The sequence below is a fragment of the Equus przewalskii genome, chromosome 22 (genome assembly GCF_037783145.1).
Source record: "Equus przewalskii isolate Varuska chromosome 22, EquPr2, whole genome shotgun sequence".
NCBI classification, from domain to species: domain Eukaryota; kingdom Metazoa; phylum Chordata; class Mammalia; order Perissodactyla; family Equidae; genus Equus; species Equus przewalskii.
In genome coordinates, this window is record NC_091852.1 from 22332480 (window position 1) to 22356282 (window position 23803).

Below are 23803 nucleotides of genomic sequence, written 5' to 3' on the forward strand. Positions count from 1 at the left end.
GGATAGCATGACCGCCCTGTGATTCTGACGCATACTCCAGTTGAAAAAGCACTGCTGAGTCCCTCAGATTCTTAATCTCTATTATTTCATTCCTGGGGAGCAGTATGAGGCCACGCTGATCCCAGTCTTGATTTAGATCACTCCGTCAGGTGTGTACACCCACCACACAATTGTCATTCTAGTAAAATCAACATAAATGGGAATCACTGAAAAGGCTGAATGATTTTTCTCTCTCTGACACAGCTTTTCTGTCATATGGTACCAGGAAGCAGTCTTCCTTTGTGCTTGACTTGAACCTGATGTAGACTGATAAGGTATAATACTTGGGGGAAATATTTTTGGTCTGCTTAGGAGAAGGGGAGAGACATCCTCTTCCCTTATGAATAAATGTAATGCCCATGAGAATTTTATATTAACAGTCAAGTTTACTATACAGATATCTTGGAGGAATGGCCAAGTCTTTCCATAAAATTTAGTAAATAAGAACTGCATTAAACCAGGTAAAGTACAGTTTCTGTCCTTGTTCATATATACTGTCATATAGTATATGAATCTCAGGTTTTCAGTCTCTGGTGTACTTGGGGAGAGGTAATCAAAAATGATGGGGCAAAGGGTGAGAAACCATGACTGATAGGTCTAGAATTGCTAGATCAACGTTCAAGTGAGCTGTATTCATCATTGGTGTGGTTTAGGACATTGAGCTTAATGGAGGGTGGAAGTGGCATGTTCCAAATGACTGAGCCCTTTATGCAAGGAGGGTTCTTATTCTGCATCACTTTCAGTAAGGATTTTCCAAAGGGATTTTCCACGTTGACTAAAGCAAGACAACTAAGTCGAGCATACAGAGAAAACAGTTTCCTGTTTATAAACACTGGGTCTTATTATGTTCAAGAAAGTGGCCTCTGTGTGAACCCAAGCGCTGTTATGAGCAAGGCTCACTGTGGGATTATAAACCTCAGAGAGAATGGACTCATACTCCCTCAAGCAAATAGATGTATTTTTTAAGTCTCTTGTAACATTTTTAATTAAATTCCTCTTCCAGGATTCTAAAACAGACATGTGTCCACCACAAGTGAAATAATACAAAGAATATTAATTTAGAATTCACCCCCACCACGCAATCGACTTTAACAGCCTGATGTGGTCACTTGTGCCCATTTCTTCTTGCTTATATAAATACATAAAATCATATACACTGTCAAATGCCAGGTCCCCAGCGATCCCCAACTTAACCTGTTCATAAGATGAAGCTGAATTTACTGCTTACTGCTGTAGGGGAGACCACCATCTCCATGCAGCTTTGGTAGTTTCTTTGAGAAGGAAGGTTAATGCTGGATTTTATTAAAATTTGATTTAAGATGTGTCTTTCTGTGCAGGAATTGGTTAGAAATGGGTAAAGATCAGATATAATAGTTGAGGATTGGTGGAATAGTAAAGCCAGGATTTTTGGGGAGGAATCAAAGAGTCTTAGGGCATAACTATAAGTTGATGCTTTCTACTGAAGAGTTGATGTGTCTTTCAGGAAGTTCCTGTAATGAACAATGGTTCTTTGCCAGGGCAAGAGTCCCCTGGAATACTAAAGCTGCACTAATGAAGACAATGGAATAGTAAAGTCATGTTAATGTAGATAATAAGCTGTGTAGGGGTGGATGTTCATGTTTTTTCTTATTTTTTTAAAAGTTCCACACTATTCTGTGCAACTTGCCTTATTTTCCTCCAAGTCAATGGAGATTAAACTCAATTTTAAAATTTTTCTCTATTATAGAACATTTGTTATTTCCTTGTTCATTATAAAATGAATATATGTGCATTGTAGAAATTGTGGAAAGCCAGAAAAGTACAAAGTAAAAAATCACCAATATTACTACCACCCAGAAAGAGGGGCTTGAGAGTTCTCATTTCTGGTCTGGCAAGGAAGGAGCTTAGAAATCATCTCTACTGTTAACCAGAAAAAAGCTGAACAAACTGAAAATCAACAACCCGTCTTAGATCTTTGAGGCAATTGAGGTCATAGGGCAAACCACCGTGCCCTAAACTGAAGAGACACTCAGGCAGATACAGAGAATCACAACCTACTGGAGCAGACAACTCTTGGTAACTGGCTAGGAAAACCTAATCTGTAATTAATTAATTGCAGAAGGTTCGGTGTGGACAAGTTTGAGAGTTAAAAACTCGGGGGGGATCCAATCTTAGGAAGGCCCCCACACTTTCATGAGTATGACCTAGAGGGGCCCTATCAGGTTCTCACAGTGAAGACAGGAGACAAATCCCCTCATGCTTCAAGCAGAGGGAGCGGGAAAGTAGTCATTTTAAAATATGCCCAGAGTATTCTGTTCTTAACAAGGCCTGCCCTCAACTGAAACCATTTTACCAGAGCCTGGTCAACCTGGAAGAAGGGAAATAGCCAGTTCCAGGACCCTCCAGCCTTCCTGTCTCTCCTAAGGAGCCAGAGGGAAACAAAACTGAGAAGTACTTTTGAAGGTCACAGCCCAGGGGTACGGGCACTAAAAGACTGAGCACTAATCCTAGAACTACAGAACATCCCTCTTCCCCTCCATCAGCAGGGCTCCTTTATAATAACAGGGTAATAGAACTGAAAGAACTATGCATCTCAGGTGACACTTTTAAAGTCTCCAGGGAAACCTGAAAAGGACAAAGGAGATAAAGACACCAGAGAGAAATTTAGCTTCTGACACCTATAGCTACAGCAAACAGGGAAGGCCTAACTCCTGGCCAGGTAAACGTAAAACCTCACACTAAGGCCTATTTACCTAGTATGTTATGATTTTTTACCTAGTACATTGTACCTTACTTCAACAAAACATCACAAGGCTCACTAAAAGACAAAAACATTTTGAAGAGACAGAGAAAATATCAAAACTAGACTTAAATATGGCACAGATGTCAGAATTATCAGACTAGGAATTTAAAGAAACTATGATTAACATGGTAAGGGCGCTAATGGAAAAAGTTGGGGACATGCAAGAACAGGTGAGTAACATAAGCAGAGAAATGGAAACTCAAAGAATCAAAAGGAAATGCTAGAAATCAAAACACCATAACGGAAATGAAGAATGCCTTTCATAGGTTCGTAGATAGACTGGACACAGCCAAAGAAAGAATCAGTGAGCTTGAAGAAGTGTCAATAGGAACTTCCAAAACTGAAATCCAAAGGGGAAAAAAAAGAGTGAAAAGGAATACCTAAGAACTGTGGGACAATTATCAAAGGTATAATATATGCATATGGGAATACCAGAAGGAGAAGAAAGAAAAAAAAAGGAATAGAAGAAATAATTGAAGCAATAATGGCTGAGAATTTCCCACAACTAATGATAGACACCAAACCACAGATCCAGGATGCTCAAAGAACACCAAGCAGAATAAGCACCCAAAAATCTACACTTACACATATCATATTCAAACTGCAGAAAATCAAAGAGACAGAAAAACATTTTGAAAAAAGCCAGGGGAGGGGATATATCTTACCTATAGAGGAGCAAGGATAAGAATTACATCAGACTTGTCTTCAGCAACCACAGAAAGTGAATAGAGTGAAATATTTAAAGTGTCAAAAGAATCTCCAACCTAAATTCTGTACCCATCCAAATTATCCATCAAAAGCAAAAAAGAAAGAAAGATTTTCTTAGACAAACAAAAGTTAAAGAAATTTGTCACCAGGAGACCTGCATCACAAGAATTGTTAAAATAAAACAAGTTCTTCAGAGAGAAGGAAAAGGATACAAGTCAGAAACTTGGATCTACATAAGAACAGAAGAGCATTGAAGGAATAAATGAACGTAAAATCAAACTTTTTATTTCTCTTAATCTTAACTGATCAAACAGGTAAGAGTTTGTTCAAAATAATAATAGCAACAATGTATTCCATGGTTATAGTTTATGGAGAGTGAAATGAATGACCTCAATGTCATAGGGGATGGGAGAGGGGATTGGAAATACTTTCTTGTAAAGTACTTGCATTACCCATGTGGTGCTATAGTGTTACCTGAAAGTGGACTTGCATTAGTTGTAAATGTATATTGCCAATTTAGGGCAACCTCTAAAAGAAGTTTAAAAAAAAAAAAGTATAATTGACATGCTAAGAGAGGAAGGAAAAAAAAGTGGAATCATACAAAAAAATTAAAGCCAGAGGAGACAGAAAAAGTGGGGACGACAAAAAAAAAAAAAAAGGAAAAAAAAGAACAAAGGCAACAAATAGAAAACAGTAACAAATATGGTAGCTATTAATCAAACTATATCAATAATCACTTTAAACACCAATGGTTTAAATTAACTAAAAGACAGGTATTGTCAGAATGGACCTAAAATCAAGACCCAGCTCTATGGTGTTTACAAGAAATCCATTTTAAATGTAGAGAAACACATAGATTAAAAGTAAAGGGATGGAGGAAGATATATTATACTAACAATCAAAAGGAAGATGGAGTATATTAATATCAGACAAAGCCTGCCACAAACATTGAAGTACAAATGTTTTTGTAGACATGTTCTCAATCCTCTTACAGGAATAATAACAAGTGATATTGCTGGGTTATATGGTAAGGACTTAATTTTATAAGATAATAGCAACTGGATATCTGTATGGGAAAAGACAAGAAAAACCTCAATTCTTATCTCACACCATACATAAAAATTAACTCAAAATGGATCTTCAATTTAAGAGCTAAAATATTGTGTTTCTAAAAGAAAACATAGGAGAAAATCTTTGTGGTCTTGGGTTAGACAAATTTTTCTTAAACAGGACACAAAAAAACATGAACCATGAAAGAAAATATTAGTAAAATGGACTTTATCAAAATTAAAAACCTTTGATCTTTGCAAGGCACAGTTTGGAAAATGACAAGGCAATCCACAGATTAGGAGAAAAAATTTGCAAATATATATCTGCAAAAGAGCTTGTATATAAAGATCTATGACAATTCAATAAAAAGACGAATTATCCCCTAAAAAGGTGGGCAAAAGATTTAAACAGAAACTACACAAAAGAAGATATATCTGACCGGTCAATAAGCACATGAAAAGATGCTCAAGGTCCCTCATCTTCAAAGAAAAGCAAAATAAAACAACAGTGAAATACCACTAAACACCTGCTAGAATGGCTAAAGTTTAAAAGATTGACAATGGGAAATGTTGACAAGGCTATGGAGCAACTGGAACTCATACATTGCTGGTAGGAATACAAAATGGTATAACCACTTTGAAACTCATTCTTTTTTAGTAGCTGTATGATATTCCGATGTATACGTTTGTCATAACCAGATAATATTTGCTCTTCTAACATATTTTAGTTGATACCAGTTCTTGGGTGTTTTTGCCATTATAAATAATTCAAATACCAAATCATTAAATCCACTCTAACTATAATTTTTGTCTCTGTTTTTCTTGAAACAAGTTAGAGTTACGTTTAAATCATTATTGAAAAAATTTTCTTTGCAAATTATGTTGGATTTTAATAAAAAACTAAAGTTGATTGGTTTTCTTTCTCACTTATGTTTATGCTTGATCACTTAGGCCCGGCTCCTCTTATTTTCGTTAACACTTCCATCTTCTTCTTTTAAAAAGTCACTGCAAAATTACTATCTTTTCTCTTTTCCCTCAAGCCCTTAATTTTTTAGAGGAAATTCTGAGTTTAAAGGAGATGTTTATGCTCCTTAATTTATTTGCATATGGAAAAGGCTTCTTCAGAAGCAAAATACCCATATTTGCTCCTGTCATTGAACTTTATAAAACAGTCAGGGCTACTCTAGATGTTCCAAGAAGACTAAGTTTGGGGAGCGCAGGGCCCTGAGGTCTAGTTCTTTGCCAGCCCCCTGAGCTGGCCAGAAACTCAACACAAGATTATTCTCCACCCCTGGGCTGCTAAGAAAATTTTCTCAGCCTGGTAGCTCTTGGGGAAGCTGGCACATAAAGGTGATACTAGCTTTAAATGGCCTCTTTGTGGTGCGGTTATAAGTTTATTGTTTGCTGAGGTTTAATCGAAATACCATTTCTCTCCTTTCGAGTAGGTTTAGCATGTGGAATACTTGGAGTGAGTGTGACCCCAGGGCAAAAAAAATCTACCAGAAAGTGATCACCTTATAGTAATCATTCACATTTAAATAATTCCAGAGAATTCATATTCATTTTTTAGAATTTTTTAGGCTGGTTGATTTGGAGAAATAATAGAACTCCATATAAGAGCTTTCGTTATTACACTGATTTGAGCATGGGCCCCATATATAAATACTATTTCCAGAACAGGACCAGCCTAATAGAACGTCATAAGGCACGATGTGATTTCTTCATCCTATAACAGTGTTAGAAGGGGATTGAACTGTATTTGCAGGGCCCGATATACTAAGGTGTCTAATTCTGAGCACACTTTCTTTCAGTTTATATCAGCCCATATGACCTTATAGAATTTCTTTGGACTTCCTGGGGACATTTCTTGAGAGTCTGGGTCCTTAATAAACAGCCTAAATAGGGAGAGTTTCCCTAGAATGGAATATCAGTTTCTGTTGCTTTCAAAATCTTATTCCCAGCTTTCCGCCTGTAACTCTCCTTTGATGGTCTCCCTTTACACAATGTCCTGAGGGTAACCCATGCCAGGTCTTATGCACAGTGCTCGGAAAATATCAAGGAGAGTAAACTCCAAGACCTGTTTTTCATCTCCCCTACAACCAGGAATCCTCCCTGCCTACTCCACTACCCCCCTGCCTCCTTCATGGCCAGTGATCTTACTAAAAGGAGACTACCCAGGCTAACACTTCCACAGTGGTGTCTCATCACCCACTGAGTGCCAGAATCCTTGGTCTGCTTTATAAGGCTGAGCAAGTACAAACCACAGACTCTCTTCTGGGTTCCAGAATGGATGGGAATCACCCCTTGGACTTGGTTCTAAGTTGTTTCACTGTTTGCTCCCAAACCAACAAGCAAGCAGTCCAGAGGATGATCACCAGATAAAGAGACTAGGAAATCAACATGCCAGACGAAGATACCACCAGGTGAATACATTGCTGTGTGGCCTCCTTCAGTGGCCCACGGAGGTGTATTCAAAGTTCTGTGGTCAATGTAGCCTATACAGAGCAAAGAGCCCACTGAGCAGAGCAGCTCCAGTCCCCAAACTTCCTATAGGATGGGATAATAACTAGAGATAGCCCATGCACATACAAGCAAATACAAATATGTCGTACTTTATCAACTCTAAAACATGTTTTTACGTCTTTGACAGACACATCAATGTCTTTCAATCTATGATGTCATAATTTTGATTGGCAGCAATTTTCCTTTCTTAGTGACAAATAAAATAATGCATTTATAATTAATAGTGTCTTAGAGTCAATAAAATAAAATAGTGTGTAGGAGCCAGCCCAGTGGCATAGTCGTTAGGTTCACGCACTCCACTTCTGCGGCCTGAGATTTGCAGGTTCAGATCCCAGGCATAGACCTACACAGTGCTCATTGGACCATGCTGTGGTGGTGTCCCACATACAAAATAGAGGAAGATTGGCAACAGATGTTAGCCCAGGGCCAGTCTTCCTCATGAAAAAAAAAATAGTGTGTATTTTTTCCTATTTTTTTCTTCTATTTTTTTTCTTCTTTTGGGAAGATTAGCCCTGAGCTAACATCCACCAACAATCCTCCTCTTTTTTTGCTGAGGAAGATTGGCCCTGAGCTAACATCCATACCTATCTTCCTCTACTTTACATATGGGATGCCTGCTACAGCATTGCTTGATAAGTGGTGTGTAGGTCTACCCGGGATCCAAACAAGCAACCCCTGGGCTGCCAAAGCGGAGCATATGAACGTAACTCCTGCACCACTGGGCCAGCCCTTTTCTTTCCTAACATACATTACATGTAGCAAAATTATATACACTCTTCCTTATCTTGTTTCATTTCATTTATCTTTGAAAGCATTCATATCAGTGCACAAAGAACTGCCTCATTCTTTCTAACCACTGCATATATTTCATTATGTCGTTACCATAACTTATTTAAACAGCTCCAAATTGATGGGACATTCTAGTTATTTCTATTCCATGTTTGTTTATTGTCACCAAAAATGATGAAAGCTATGAGAAGAGTAAGAAGCAAGTGCTATGGAGGGAACTTGAAGGTTTTTTGGAGGATGTGAAATTGGGTTTGAGACCATAGGGAGAGTCAGACAGGTCAAACTGCTCCTGGAATTTTAATCTGGGTGGGCCATGAGAAAGCGATCCACCATCTTCCATTGGAAGAGTCTGCTTAGACTGTGCAGATTCTAAACAATTCACAAAAAAATGTCTGCTGAGCTTCTTTTACTTGCCTAAAGCCCACTTAATGATCACGGAAGATTTGTGCACATCTCACTGTGCTGAAAGGGCATTGGAAATATTCATTACTCACTTTCTTCTTCAGGCTGACATATGGCACAGGGAAACAGATCTGCAAGAGGAGACATTGGAGGCCTTTAACTACTTGATGATGATGATGATTTGGATAAGACTGAGAAACTTGCAGTGGGGTCCTGGAGAGAAGTGAAACCATGAATGCTGAACAATGCAGACGAGGGTAAATGAAACTAACAAAACCAAGGAGTGAAATCACAGCAGCTCCAGGCTTAAGCAACTCCATCTGTCCTATCCTTCTGTATTCAGTCTTGGGAATACCAGGATTTTAAAACAGTACCATAACACCAGCATTCAGTTCAGAGTGGAGGCTGGCTAATTCCTTAATTCCTCAGCTCCTTCTTCCCCACTCCAGTCCCCTTTGAATAATGACAACTGCAGTGTTGCTTACCATGTGCGTTGCTTTAAGTTCTTAGCTGGAGATACAGATAGATGTAAAGATGTAGATATAGATATAGGCTCATTTAAATCTTTGCAACAACTTTGCAAGGTAGGTACTATTATTATTCCTATTTTACAGATGAGAAAACAGAGGCAGAGAGAGATGACCTGCCCAGGTCACTCACCTAGTAACTAGTGGAGCTGGGATCCAAGCTCCTGGCAGACCAGCTCTAGAGTCCTTGCTTGTAACTAGTACTCCAACTAGAACTCCAACCTGTCTCTTAGTGCTTCTTTTCTGTACTGGACTGTACACTCCTTAGAGGACACCGATTATATTATTTGTCTTGGAGTGAGCTCGCTTCCTCCACCCAGCTACGTAATATGCACTGAATAAATATATTAAATAGAACACATATAAAGTCAATACCAGTCCAGGATTTCCCCACTGGGTTACTCCATCTGGTCTCTGTGTGTATGTCCAGCAACTCCCACTGCATGAGCCACCCTTCAGTGTTCATCTAAAACACCAATCTGATCATACTTCTCATCAGCTTAGATCATTTCAAGTTTTCCTAGGGGCAGAGCATAACATCTGAGTTAACCTGAGCTAACATCTGTGCCAATTTTCCTCTGTTTTGTATGTGAGTCACCACCACAGCATGGCCTGCAACAAATTGCGTAGGTCTGCGCCCAGGGACCAAAGCCAGACCACCGAAGCAGAGTGCACCAAACTTAACTACAAGGCCATGGGGCCAGCCCCAAGGTGAAGTTAATTTTAATGATATATTTTATTTAACCCAATATATTCTAAAATGTTATTTCAACATGTAATCAATATAAAGAATTACTGATATTTTTCACTTTTTTATACAAAATCTTTGAAAATCAGTATGTATTTCACATGTGGAGCACTTCTCAGTGTGGACAAGCCACATTTCAAGTGCTTGTTGGCCGCATGTGGCCACCATATTGGACAGCACAGCTCCAAACCTGTGGTTCTTAAACTTGAGCTGCAGCACAATCGCCTGGAGGGCTTGTTGAATCACAGATTGCTGGCTCTGCCGCCAGAGATTTTGATTCATTATGTCTGGGGTGAGCCTGAGAATTTGCATTTCTAACAAGTTCTCAGGTGATGCTGATGCTGGTTTCTGGACCAAACTCTGGGAACCATTGTTCTAGATCAGAGATTATAAACTGGTGGCCACAGGTTAGATCCAGCTGGTAGGCCATTTTATTTGGATCACACACTGTTTCAAAAGTTTTCTGAAGTAATTACCAACATTTAAAAATAGCTAGATTTCTGGGCTGGCCAGCAGCATAGTGGTTAAGTTCAAGCACTCCGCTTCCACGACCCAGGGTTCATGGGTTCTGATCTTGGGCGCAGACCTATATACCACTTATCAAGCCACACTGTGCCATATCCCACATGCAAAATAGAGGAAGATTGGCACAGGTGTTAACTCAGGGCTGATCTTCCTCAGCAAAAAATTTTTTAAAAAAGCAAGATTTCTTGTAAAAATCTAGACTCCAAGCTTCTATTGAAAAATTTATAAATATAATTATACAGGGCTGTATTTCTGCCTGGCAATAAGCAGCAGGAGCCAAATCGCAAGTGTCCTCTCTTGAAAGATCATGAAGGCCCACTTCACTCTTTCACAACACTGAGCCCCTGTTGTGACTGAGTTGGCATCCCCAAACCTAGACCTTCTGGACTTCTCCCAATACCTAAATACACCAAGCTTTCTCTTGCCTCTGCAACTTCGTACATGTGGTTCTCTCTGTCTGGAACATTCTTACCGACACGACCATGCCAACCTGGCTAACTCCCACTCACCTGTCAGGTCTCAGCTGAAATGTCACTTTCTCCAGAAAGCCTGCTGTGCTCTTCCCACGGCTGAGGATAAGTGCTTCTTCTGTGTGCTTTCACAGAAGCCCGTGCTTCTCCCAGCAGAGCTATCGGACGTTACTCTAATTTCCGACCAGCTCACCTGTCTTGCCCACCATTCTATGAGTTTCCTGAGGGGAAGAAAACCACTTCTTTCTTACCTATCACTGTACCCAGAGCACCTAGTCCAGGATCAGTCTGGCACATGGCTGGTGTTCAATAAATATTTGTTGACCAAATAAACGAATGAAGAGAGAAAACAGCTAGAAGAGGTCTTTAAACCAATATTGCCCAAACTTTGACTTTCTCCCAGGTGGCTGCAATGGAATCATAGCTTTATTCCTAATTCCACAGGCAGCAACACCAAAAAAGCAAAGAGTAAATTTTAATTAAATTTCTCTTAAAACTGCACTGCGGAAAGAAAAATAAATTTAAACTCCTTAATTATTTATAATATTCCTCTAGCTTGAGCTTTATTTCACCCTGCTCAATTTACCAAAAGCCAGAAATAATGAAATTAAGCACAATACCATTATATCACCAAGTTACAGACTCTTGCTCAATTTATTGCATATCCTGCATATCGTCAGTGTACCATCATTTTACTGGCTTCAAACAAAAAGAAAATTATTTCCCCAGATTACAAGAGTCACTATTATTTTAGAGATTCTTGGAATTTCCCACTAAAAGCTTACAGGAGAGAGAAGAGAGGGAGAGATTCATATCCATATCCACACCAGCCAGTGTACTGGGCACTTAGGAAATGACCACGGTATAAAAGCATGCCGTTCTTAAGGAGCTCCTTGTCTAGAAGAGAAGTCCTGGACACAAGTAAATGTAACACAAGATAGGAAGAGACAAGAGTCGTACGACAGGTGAAGAATGTTATATGAGAATAAAGAGGGAAAAAAGTTCTTCCAGCTTGGGGTGAAATCTGGAAATTTTGCATGGTATGGGTAGCATTTGACCTGATCTTCCAATAATATTTAAAAGATCTATGCCCTCCGACAAATTACATTTCTTCTCAAGTACACTAAAAGGTACATTTTAATCTCTTTTTCAAAATGCGTAATGTCTGAGAAAGGAGGTTAGTTTAAGACGAAAAAGTATGAAGATTCTTTTCATAGTTTCTGGATTTGAGTTTTCTCATATGTAATCTGAACTGATAATAAATGATTTCTGCAGTCCTTTCTGGCACTAGCATTCAATGAGTGTCTATATTCTAATTTTTTATGCTGATTAGACTTTTATGGTTAAATGCAGTTAGTTTTGCAATGTGCTTCACAATAATTTCAGGCTTTGCAATTCTTCATTATGCACAGAGGCAGTCATGTCTTATTGCTTAGGAGACAAATGAATTGCCAACTTCATATGAAGAAAGTGATTAGAGATTGTGTGTCTGGAGGGAAGAGTAACTCTTACATTTAAAAGTAAAATAATAACTTCAGAAGGTCTTGAAAAGACTATTGAAATGTTCTTTGGAGTCAGATAATTAAAGAAGGAAGATTGCATGACTAGGTTCCCAGATGCAATGGAAACGGGCCATGCATATCATTAAATGAGTGGTATTTGATTAGTCCTGACCAGGTAAAGGGGGAGGAGGAAGGAAGAATATGCTGATATATTTCATCTGATTTGTTAACTCCTTAGAAATGGCATTCAATCTACTGTAAGAAAAGCCTTTGCTAATGAGCATGACCAGAAATTGCATCCTTCCTTGTTTACTTAACGCCTATTTGTCACTGGTGAGGATATTTGCTTTGAAGCAATGCTCAAACAGATGAAATTAAATAGCCCCTTAGCAGGTAGAAGGAAAATCAGTTGGAAAGCCCCTACGTAACTTCACTCACCAGTGATGTTTCGCTTGACCTGGCTTTACACCAGGTAGTATTCAGTGACACTTTATGGACAAAGATAGAGTTACTCCCAGACATATCAAAACAACTCTCCGAGAAGCAAGCCTGTGCACATAAGAAATCTCGAGTTGATTTGTTATTTTTAAGAGTCAGAATGGAAAATTTCTAGAGATGGTGATGGTTGTACAACAATGTAAATGTACTTAATGCCACTAAATTGTACACTTAAAATGATTAAAATAAGTATTATGTTGCACATATTTTACCACAATATAAAAAATAAGCTTGAAGAAAAAAAGTCGGTTGCTTTGCTGAAATTTGAGAACAAAGGAAAGATTTCCAAACAGTGGGATCCCTAAAGCAACACTGACGTTTCAGTGTCTTTCCTTTGGAGCTGCAGTAAAAACACACTCTCTTCTTTCTGATCCGTAGAATAAAAACAAGGCAAAAGCAAGAGGAAGTATACAGCTCAGGGAACACCCAGGGCCTTGGATCCTTGCTCATCTGAGTTCAGGCGCTGGTTTAGCTGCCTCACAATGGGTTGGCAGTTGAAGCTGCCAACATGGTCTGTGGATGTGGAGAAACAGGACAGGGCACTGAAGGGCTTCAGTCGTCTTGAGCTGATCTTAGGTGAGTTTGCCCACAAAGAAAGTAAAGAAAGCTAAGGTAGAAAACAGGAGGAGACAGAGGATCAGAGAGGTCACCCAAGGTGGTAGCACTAGTGAGTGACTGAAAGGGGAATCAAACCCATGGTCCTGCCTTCTCACTTAGTTTACTGGATAAAGATGGGCAGGGATTTTATTTTCATTGGAGGGGAGAGTGGCATGGCAAGATTCAGAGCTACGCGTATCTGGGTTGAATCCCAATGAACTGTGAGAGGAAACGAGGCCATGTATGTAAAGTTCTTGGCATGCACATGACATTCAGTAAGTGTTAGTTTTCTTCTTTCCCACCCCCCCCCCCAAAATCTATCTGTCTAATGTCAGTTTTCACTATAGGGTTCAAAAATAATCTTTGTTGACAATATGCAAGCACATGGAAAACACAACCTATGTTTACTAAATAGTGCTTTATTTTTTTAAGCTTTTTACCCACTTTTTACTAAATAATGATCATACTTGCTCACTTTATTGTGGCTTACTATGTACTAATCACAAGTCCAGGTTCTGTTCTAGAAATAATCCTCAAAATGAGTCTACAAAACTGAGACTATCATGATTTCTATTTTATATCATAAGGACAGCGGGCACGGAGGGTTGAACAACTTGCCCAAGGTCACTCAGTAAGTGGCAGCTCCAGGATTCAAGCAGACAGTGTGGTGCCAGAGCCCTACCCTGTTTTTAATCCCTCTGCAAGGCTGCCTCCCAAAATGAACATGTTATTCTTAATTAAGTGCCTAGAATGTAGATCTAAGACATTATTAATCAGGCTAGAATTAACAGAAACATAAAAACACCTAAGCTCATTTATTATCAACTTTAGAGACAAACTAAAATTTATCCTGGGGAAAGCATTTCAGAATGATAACAAATCCTCAACAGTATAATAAATTAACTGGCCTATAGCTCTCAATGTCTCTCCCTTTCCCCCAGACACTTATGTTTCCACAATTGAGCCTCAAAAGAAGCCACAATTCAGTGAATCACATGCTATCCTACATATTATCATTCATCCAGCAAAAGTTCTTGAGTTCCTAATATGAGCAGCATACTTTATAAGGCATGCTAACACATGTAGGGAATGAAAACAAATAGGAAATATGGCTTTGTCCAAAATACCGAGAAACCCATGAAAGTTATTCTAGCCAACGTGATAAATGAAGTAAAATTAAATATCACTAACTCACTATTGTTTCTGGTTCATTTCAGCACAGCAAACATTTACCAATGAAGAAATTAAAGGGGAAGGTTATTCTATTTACGAAAACACCCTTCAAGCAGCCTCAAGCACTTAGAAGAATCATTTAATCATAACAATAGATATTCTGGTTATTAATACATATTTTACATTAATACTACAGTTGCCATAATTTGGGGTGCTTTGCCAGCCTGTCCCTCTTTATATGGAACTTCCCTCTCACCCAAAAACCCCAATGGAGGGGTGAGCCTGGGTGGCCATGTCACTGGCGGTAGCCAATTGAATCAACACACAGTGTCACCAAAGCTCATTGTTTTCTCCTTCCCTTGGGAATTTGAAGTAAAGACACAGAGACCACATGGAGCTGTTGTTTGAGTTGGGCCAATGACAGAACCAAAAATGAGAAAACAGAGGATCTAAAGTAGGAGAAAGGAGCAGACGCCCACAGAGATTCAGGGACAAGAGATCAGAGAGACTCTGGAGAGACCTGAGAATTCCTAACTTCATAGTTTCAGTTTCTATGTGACCTCTTTGAGGAAACAGAGACCTCAGACTCATAATTTTAAAAATAACACTTGGTAAATTCTATGAATTGCCCTGCCCGAAGAAAGCAGGAAACTATTCTCAGATCATGATGTGGGCAGCAGGGACAAAGCCTAGAGATGCTCAGGTAGAGGAGAGAACTTATGTTACTCTGCTTGGATGGTGAAGGCAGGCCTTGAGCCCATATGTTAGCACATTTTAAAAGGGCTGTTTAGGAAATACTACAAACTTTGTCATGCAAGTATTATAGATCTATCACTGTGTTGAAAATTTTAGTTTCTTTCTCTATTGACATAGCTGCGGACTTATTATGGATAGGTTGATTTCTTTATCCACCTGGCTATCCTCGGTTACTGGTCCTCGTATGTTCAATATGATCACCTCTTGTGGCCTTTCACTACTTTCATTGCAGTCTTAGGGTGGGTTCTCCCGCAGGTAGCTCTGAGACAATGATTTGAGCACAGTAGTTTAGGAGGTGATCCCAAGAAGCACTGGCAGGAGAGTGGGAAATGGAAACAAGGAAGGGAAGAAAGTCTGTGATGTGTGTTAATGAGTCCATTACTGCTGTGGGCCACTAGGATGCAATCACACTGGGGACCTCTAGGACACTATGTAGAACACGCTTCAGAGTTGTGCCACCAGACCGCTGAGGAGCTGAGGTATTTATCCACGAACTCCTGCCTGCCATTGTTTGAGGCTCCTCTGCAGGGATGGGCAACTTCCCAACACTCTGTCCTGTCCAGCATGGGCCTCACATGCTCCTGCAGCCAGAGATAGCCCTTAGGCAGACCTGCAGTGGGAAGCTATGGACCTGTAAGGATCAGTGAGTGCTGACGAATATGAGAGGGGCACTGAGAGCATCTGCTGTACTCACCATGTCTCTACTTAAGCTCGAGTGAGTTCCTCTTCTTTGCAACCATGCAGTCTCTTACTAAAACAGTTCCACTAGAAAAGATTTTGGGAGCAGAGTTTAATTCATGGTGTTTCTTTAAAGAAATAAATCTTCACTTCAAAAAACATATCTTTCATTCATTCTAACTGGCCTCCCCTCTCCCAAGCCCCCACTGTATAAATTAGTGTCATTTTATTGCATCACTAAAAGTTGACTCTACATTGTAAAAATTTCAATAAAAAGTTACAGGAAGGAAACTGAAATTGGACTTAAATCTAATGGGCCTGACAGTTTCCTTCACTAGCAAAGTCTTCTTTCATTAATTACTTATAGGTTGGTGCAGTACTGTGTCATGAATTAGGATAGCTACACATGCTATCTATCTCCCATACTAAGAATTAATGACAACGCGAGACCAGACAGAGAGGACTAGGCACGTGATACACAAAGTCTCTTAACGTTTACTATAAAAAATAGCAAGAGCGATCGAAGTCAATGAGAAAAAAAGTTCATTTTCCTGTATTGAAAAATAGAACTGACTCAGAAGGCCAAAGCTCAAAGATTGATAATTTATAGTCCTACCTCAGCATTACTCTTGCTACTAGAATGCAAGTCATCACTTAACACTGCTATATATTATTAAAGAAGCATGTTAACCTAACTACTGTATATCAAGGGATAGATTTTATGTTATATAATAATGACATCATTCAATACCATCCATGGGAAAGGTTAGGAATTACCAGGGTGTGGCCCATTGTTTGGAACTGAGGTCCCAATGATGTGTTTGTTGACTGATGGAATGAATGAATGACATGTGCTAGCCTTCCAATCTAGGGAATCTCAGTGGTAGCAAAGATAAACATTGCTAAAAAATGACTCCTCTATAACATGTTTTGGAAACTGATTGTTACAATATTTTAATTCACTTATCCAGAATCTTCAAGAATCTGAGGATTGAAATGGACCTCAGAGTACAGTCGGGTACAGTAGGTAAAGTCTAGGTAGCAACTTAGGGGCTAGAAGAAACTCTGACTCTATTATGTGGGTGATCTTAGATGCATTGCTTCCTCTCTCTATCGTACTAATTGAGCTCCAGTTGCAATAGTGGATTCATCTATTTCTCCCTGTAGTTCTATGAGTTTTTGCCTCACATAGTGTGGCACTCTGTTGTTAGGTGTATACACATTAAGGATTGCTATGTCTTCTTGGAGAATTGGCCCCTTTATCATTATGTAATGCCCCACTTTATCTCTGATAACTTCCTTTGCTCTGAAGTCTATTCCGTCTGAAATTAATATTAGCTGCTCCTGCTTTCTCTTGATTACTATTAGCACAGTATATCTTTCTCCATCTATTTACTTTTAATCTATATGTGCCTTTATATAAGTGATTTTCTTGTAGATAGCATATTGTTAGGCCTTATATTTTGATTTTCTCTGACAATCTCTGTCTTTTAATTGGTGTATTTAGACCATTGACATTTAAATTGATTATTGATATAGTTGCTTAACATCTTCCATATTTGCTACTGTTTTTCATTTTTTGCCCTTATTATTTGTTCCTATTTTTGTCTTCCACTCTATTTCTGTCTTTTGTGGTTTTAAGTGAGTATTTTAAATATTTCTATTGTCTCTCCTTTCTTAGCATATCAATTATCTTCCCTTTTTTTTTTACTCTTTTAAATTGGTTGCCCTAGAGTTTGCAATATTTACAACTAATTCAAGTCCACATTCAAATAATACTATATTGGTTGATGGGTAGTGTGAGTACATTATAATAACAAAATAATCCTAATTTTTCCTTCCTGTCCCTTGTATTATTGCTGTCATTCATTTTATATATGTGTACGTATATATAAGAATATATAAACAGATATATATATGAATATCTAAGCAATACATATGGCAATATACATACATATATGACCATACATAGTTGAATATACTTTTGAATATTATTTTGAACAAAGTATTAACTGTTAGATCAATTAAGGTTAAGAAAAATAAAAGTTTTTATTTCATCTTCACTTGTTCCTTCTTTTCTTTTCTTTATGTAGATCCAAGTTTCTGACCTATATCATTTTCCTTTTTTCTAAAGAACTTCTTTTAGCGTTTCTTGCAAGGTAGGTCTACTCCCTCAATTTTCGTTTGTCTGAGAAAGTCTTTAGAGTTCTCCTTCACCTTTGAAGGAAAATTTCCCAGGGTACAGAATTCTAGGTTGCTGGATTTTTTCTCTTAACATTTTCAACATTTTACTCCATTCTCTTCTTACTTGCATGATTTCTGAGGGGAAGTCAGATATATTCTTATCCTTACATCTCTATAGATAAGTCTCCCCCTCCCCCAAATAGATTTTTTCAAGAGTTTTTCCTTACTTTTGATTTTCTGCAGTTTTTTTTTTTTTTTTGAGGAAGATTAGCCCTGAGCTAACTACTGCCAGTCCTCCTCTTTTTGCTGAGGAAACCTGGCCCTGAGCTAACATCCGTGCCCATCTTCCTCTACTTTATACGTGGGATGCCTAACACAGCATGGCGTGCCAAGTGGTGCCATGTCCACACCCGGGATCCGAACCGGCGAACCCTGGGCAGCTGAGAAGCGAAGCATGTGAACTTAACCACTGCGCCACCGGGCTGGCCCCTGATTTTCTGCAGTTTTGACATAATATGCATAGGTGTGGTTTTGTGCAGTTTTTATTTTTGTTTTTATTCTTTTGCATTTATCCTGCCTGGTGTTCTTTGAGCTTCTTGTATCAGTGGTTTGGTGTCTGACATTCATTTAGGCAAATTCTTAGTCATTATTGCTTCAAATATTGCTTCTGTTCCTTTCTCTCTCTTCACTTTCTGGTATTCCCATTACACGTTTATTACACCTTTTGTAATTGTCCCACAGTTCTTGGATATTCCATTACTATTATTTTTTTAAGTCTCTTTTCTCTTTACTTCTCAGTTCTGGAGTCTTTATTGAAATGTTCTTACACTCAGTGATCCTTTCTTTAGCCATGTCCAGTCTACTCATGAGCCCATCAAAGGCATTCTTGATTTCGGTTACAGTTCTTTTTGATATCTAGCATTTCTTTTTAAATTTTTTTCTTAGAATTTCTCTCTCTCTGCTTACAATGTCCATCTGTTCTTGTGTGCTGTCCACTTTATCCATTAAATCCCTTAGCATATTAGTCATAGTTGTTTTAAATTCTGTCTGATAATTATACATCCCTGCCCTATCTGATCGTGTTTCTGCCACTTACTCTTTCTTCAAACTGTGTTTTTTGCCTTTTAGTATTCCTTGCTTGATAGCTGGACGTGATGTACTAGTTAAAAGGAACTGCTGTGGATTGTCCTTTAGTAATGCGGCAGTAAGGGGTAGGGGATGGGAAAGCATTCGACAGTGCTTTGATTAACTCCGAGTCTTTTAGTAAGCCTGGGCCCCTGGACTGTGAACTTCATGAGGGCTTCTCAGTGCTCACCTCACACTGCTAGGTAGGACAGGATATCTAGAGCGAGTGGATTTGAGTATCTCCCTTCCTCTATGTGGAAAGCTTGAGGGGGCTGGAGTTGGGTATTTTCGTTCCCCCGGGTCAGTTGGGCTTCAAAAAGAGTCAGCAGGTTAGGATCTTGTTAAACAGCTTTCTTGAGGGCAGGCCTTGTTAAGAGGAACAGAATGCTGTGCCATACTTAAAAACGGTTCCTTTTCCCCTCTCCCCCTGCCAGAGCATGAGGGGATTTTTCTCTGATATTCGCTGTGAGAATCTGTTCAAGTTCCTGCAGGTTAAACTTACAAAAGTGTGAGGACCAGCCTATGACTGGGTCCTCCTGGAGTTTTTGACTCTCAGACTTGTCTACACTGAGCCTCCAGCAATTTTTCAATTATGGTTCCGGTTTCCCTTGGCCAGCACTGTTTCCCTGGTTTCTGTGGAGGTTTTTGCTTGTAGCTCTCTGCTCCTATGAGTTGTAATACTCTGTTCTCATCTGTCTCTTCAATTTGGGGGGCAGTAATTTTCCCTGTGACCAAACTTCTCTTATACATCTGAGAAGCATCATTGATTTTTCAGTAATTTCAGCTTTTTATTTGTTGTTGGGATGGAGTGGTGACTTCCAAGCTCCTTACACGCTGGACCAGAAACAAGAAGTTTCCTTCCCTTGCTTTTTATTCCTCTATCTGCAGAGCTCAAAGATTTGCACTCCGGGTGGGAGAGGCATATTTCATGCGCTCCTGTTGGAGGGAGATGAGCTGGCCTTGCAACATGGTAGTCTGCCTGGCTCTAAGCAGAGAGAGAAATGCCCAGTAGAGAGCCCTATGGTGAAAAGCCTAGACCTATCACACCCTGTGTCTAATTTGAAGTTTTCCTTTCCAGTGGTGATTCTTCCAGTGATGCTCTAGCCTTCTGGAGATTTTTCTAAACCTTACAGCCCACTGTTTTTTCTGCTTTGGAGAATTAAGGAATGTGCCAAGGAGAATTAAGACACAGGCTTGGTAAAAGGGCATTGGATATGGCCAACTCCCTGAGCACTGTTCAGCGAGGGGGTGCAATTCCCACCCACCTTAATGTGAACAGCAGACCTCGAGCTTGCATAACATGAACTTGCAGCAGCAGTTCTGGAAGAAGCCACAGGCTCAGGCAATAGGCAACCAGGACAGGTGTTTGGCATTTGCATGATTGGAAAGTTCCAGAAATACTTTGGATAAGAAATCTGGGGGAAAAACTGGACTTCCAGAGGTCAAATGGGATGAGGCTTCAGACTCAAGCCATTTGGGCATTACAGGGGAGGAAGAGTGGCCCCCAAGGACTGGAGAAGTTGGGGACGTCTAGGTTACACCTGTCCACTCTCCTCACCTACTCCCCTTGCCTTTATTTCTCCTCACCACAGCCATTCTCACACGCCCTATGGGCTGGCGGCCCTCACTCTCGCTCCTACCCCTCAGCTCAGCTCTCCAGGACACTGAGCTTTCCTCGTGAGATCCTGGAAAACGTCTCACTCAGCTTCTCTTTCTCATCCTGAGACTCTCATCAGCCGTAGGCTGTTTTGCTTCTAGTTTGATGTAAAAGTGTGAGCTAAGGGTGTCAAACTGAAAAGAAATAAAATTCAGAGATGTAGTTTCATTCTGCAGCTTTGTATTCCATTTTATTATGGGCCTCTTATAAAAACCCTATTTTTTAAGCTACATGTAGGACATTCCAGAGTGAAAGCAATGCCAGATTTCCCAATGGAGCTGTTTTGGATGAAGTGATGAGCTGATAAATACTTTCAAGAGCTACTTTCCCAGCTCCAGAACATCATATGGGATTGCAGCAATGTATGGCAGGAGCACCTACTGGTTTCAACAACACGCGGTGCATATTTATTGCATGCCAGCTCTACGCCACTACTGTCACTTCATCCTTGATAGCTGTCTCCCTTACCTCTTATTTATGGTCCATCACTAAGTCTTAATGTTATTACTATTGAATACCTCTTGAGTTTCTTCACTTGAATTAGCTTCACCTTCTCATCCACCACCCTCACCTTGGTTTACTACATAGTAACTTTGTAATAGCTCTGTCCTACTCACAGTTGCCCTCTCTGACCCATCCTTCAGACAGAAACTAGAAAGATCGTTTTGAAACACAAGCCTGATCACGGCACCTTCTAAAAGCACTTCAGTGGCTAACCACAGTTCTTAAGACCAATGTCAAAATTCTTAACACAGATAACAGGACCCTGCAGGATCTGGCCCCACCCATTTTTCCAGCCTCTTCTCATCTACCATCTCTTTTACTTTGTACATTCTTGTCTGATGTACATTGTTTCAATTCCTCATCTCCACCACTTTCCCTCCTGCCGCATGGCATTTGCACATGCTGCTCCCTCTGTCTGCAATGCTATTTCTCCCCTCTTCATGAAGAACCTCCTGCTCATCCCTAAGATCTCATTTAAAATTCACATCGGCAGAAAACTTTCCATGTTTTCCTGACAACGTGAGACCCTACTGCTGACCCACGATGCATGCTCATAGTACCACACACCTTCTTTGTAGCATTTCACATGGTGGCAGTTTTTAGATTTTTATTTATTCATATCCAAATAAAACATGAACACACTTTTGATAAACTTAACACAAACAGAAAGCCATACTTGAAAATTCAGCTTCATGATTTTTCACATGATGAACATGCCTATGTGTGTTCAAGGGGAAGAAACAGATCATTCCCAGGGTCCTAGAAGCCCCGCTTTCCAGTGACTGCGCCTCCCTGCAAGGGTAATGGCCACTATTTTGACTTCTAACACATAAGCGCATTTTGCTTTAAAAAATTCCTACAATTCGCATAAAACATGAGGCTCCCAGGCCCCTTCCCACAATGAGTTTGGCATGTGTCCTCTTATCTCTTTTTTGATGCATGTACATACACATCAATGATGCCTATGTGGGTATGCATAGTTTTGTTTTCTCATTACATCATAATTTTACATTTATTTGTGTGACAATTTCATTTCTATCTCTGCTGCTAAAATGGAATCTCCATAAGGACTAAGCCAATGGCAGGATATGCTCTTCATTTTCTCCCCAGCACCTAGCACAGGGCTGGCACGTAGTGCACGCCATGAATCTGGTGAATCCATGAATGACTGTGCCAGGCGCTAAGGCCACAGGAGGAATGAGACAGACAGGTTCAGTGGTCCTTCTCTCTCCCGGTTTATAGAGTGTAACCGATCAGAAATTTGTCTTAAAGCCACCCAGAAGTGATGTTCTAAAACCACAGTCTCTCCGTCCTTCCTCCTAGAGATGGCGCATACCTGCTGACTGACACACCCACCCTGGGCTAACAAAGGGGCCTCTCCTTGACTTCCCCATGCTCTCTCCCAGCCTCCACTGGGCTCAGCTCCCATCCTAGTCCCTCTGCATGTATGCCCTGGCTAGAATCTTCCTTCTGCCTTCATCCTACAAAGCTCAACACCCGCCCTAGAATTAGCTAATAAGACAAATGTGGTGGAAGGGCTTCATGCTTGGGAGCCAGAAGACATGGGCTCAAGTCCCAATGTTTTCACTTTCTGTGTGAGCTGGGAAAATTGCTCCACCTGTCCGGGCCTAAATTCCCACAGCTGTCAAAGGAAGGAGCTGGACTGACAAAAACTCTAGGGTCCCTTTTAGCTCTAATATTCTACGATTTTTATGATGAAAGGTACTTACACCTAAAAGTAGACAGCTGATCCCTCTGCAGAAGACCTGAAGGCCCAGTGATGATTTAATTCCCCCAAATGAGGCTTAACACTTCTGAAGCCCTGTTTGGTTTCTTCATTACACAGGTCAGTCTCATCCCAACCCTCTACTTCAATAAGACATACTGCAAACAGCAATAGCAGGAGGTAGGCAAACAGTTCTTTAGGAGGGTTGACATGGATGATCAATAATATCCTTGTGAAAATGCCAGCAAGTCTGGGCATTTCCTTTTAAAAACCTCTTTCTTTAGAAAATTGTCTTTTCAAACACCATGACCTGATTTTCAGGGAGGGACTGATTACAAAGCCTGGGGTTTCTTGCCAAGGCGGCGAGTTTTTGACTCCCACTTGATGATTAAAGACTCTGAGAAAAGCAAAACAATAAGAGCCTTACATCTTGATCTGATTGCATCAGGCTGGACTGAGATCCATGGGAACTGAACCCGCTGTCTGGAGAGTAGGCTAGCCAATCAGCATGTGCTGGAGATCAACAGACCATGGGGACCCCAGATTTCATACCCAGGCTGCTTGGCACCTGGCAACCGAAGGGCCTCCCTGTTCTGAGCCATTCCGGTATGTCTGTGGCTGCTCCAGTTCTCAGGATGAGGAATGACTCCCTGGGAGGGGGTGCAGCTTGTGCTCAACTCTCCTCACTCCCTGACACACCAAGGACCCTCCAGGATTTGGGTACTGAGAACATGGGTCTTCATGAGTTGTAGGCCATTTTGAAGCTCACCTCTAAGTCACTGCCTAATTTTTTTCTAACAGAGGCATTCAAATTAAATATTATTGGCTTCATTTACAAATG

General features: G+C 40.1%; 1 long non-coding RNA gene across 3 annotated transcripts in view; it reads right to left on the minus strand.

Annotated features, from left to right (window-relative positions):
• LOC139078516 (uncharacterized) overlaps positions 1 to 23803 on the minus strand; it is a 44776-nt gene that overhangs the window by 16755 nt on the left and 4218 nt on the right. For all 3 annotated transcript variants that reach the window (XR_011531511.1, XR_011531510.1, XR_011531512.1), the window contains one exon: positions 15783 to 15853. This is a non-coding gene — a long non-coding RNA (uncharacterized lncRNA). The remainder of the gene's footprint in view (positions 1 to 15782; positions 15854 to 23803) is intronic.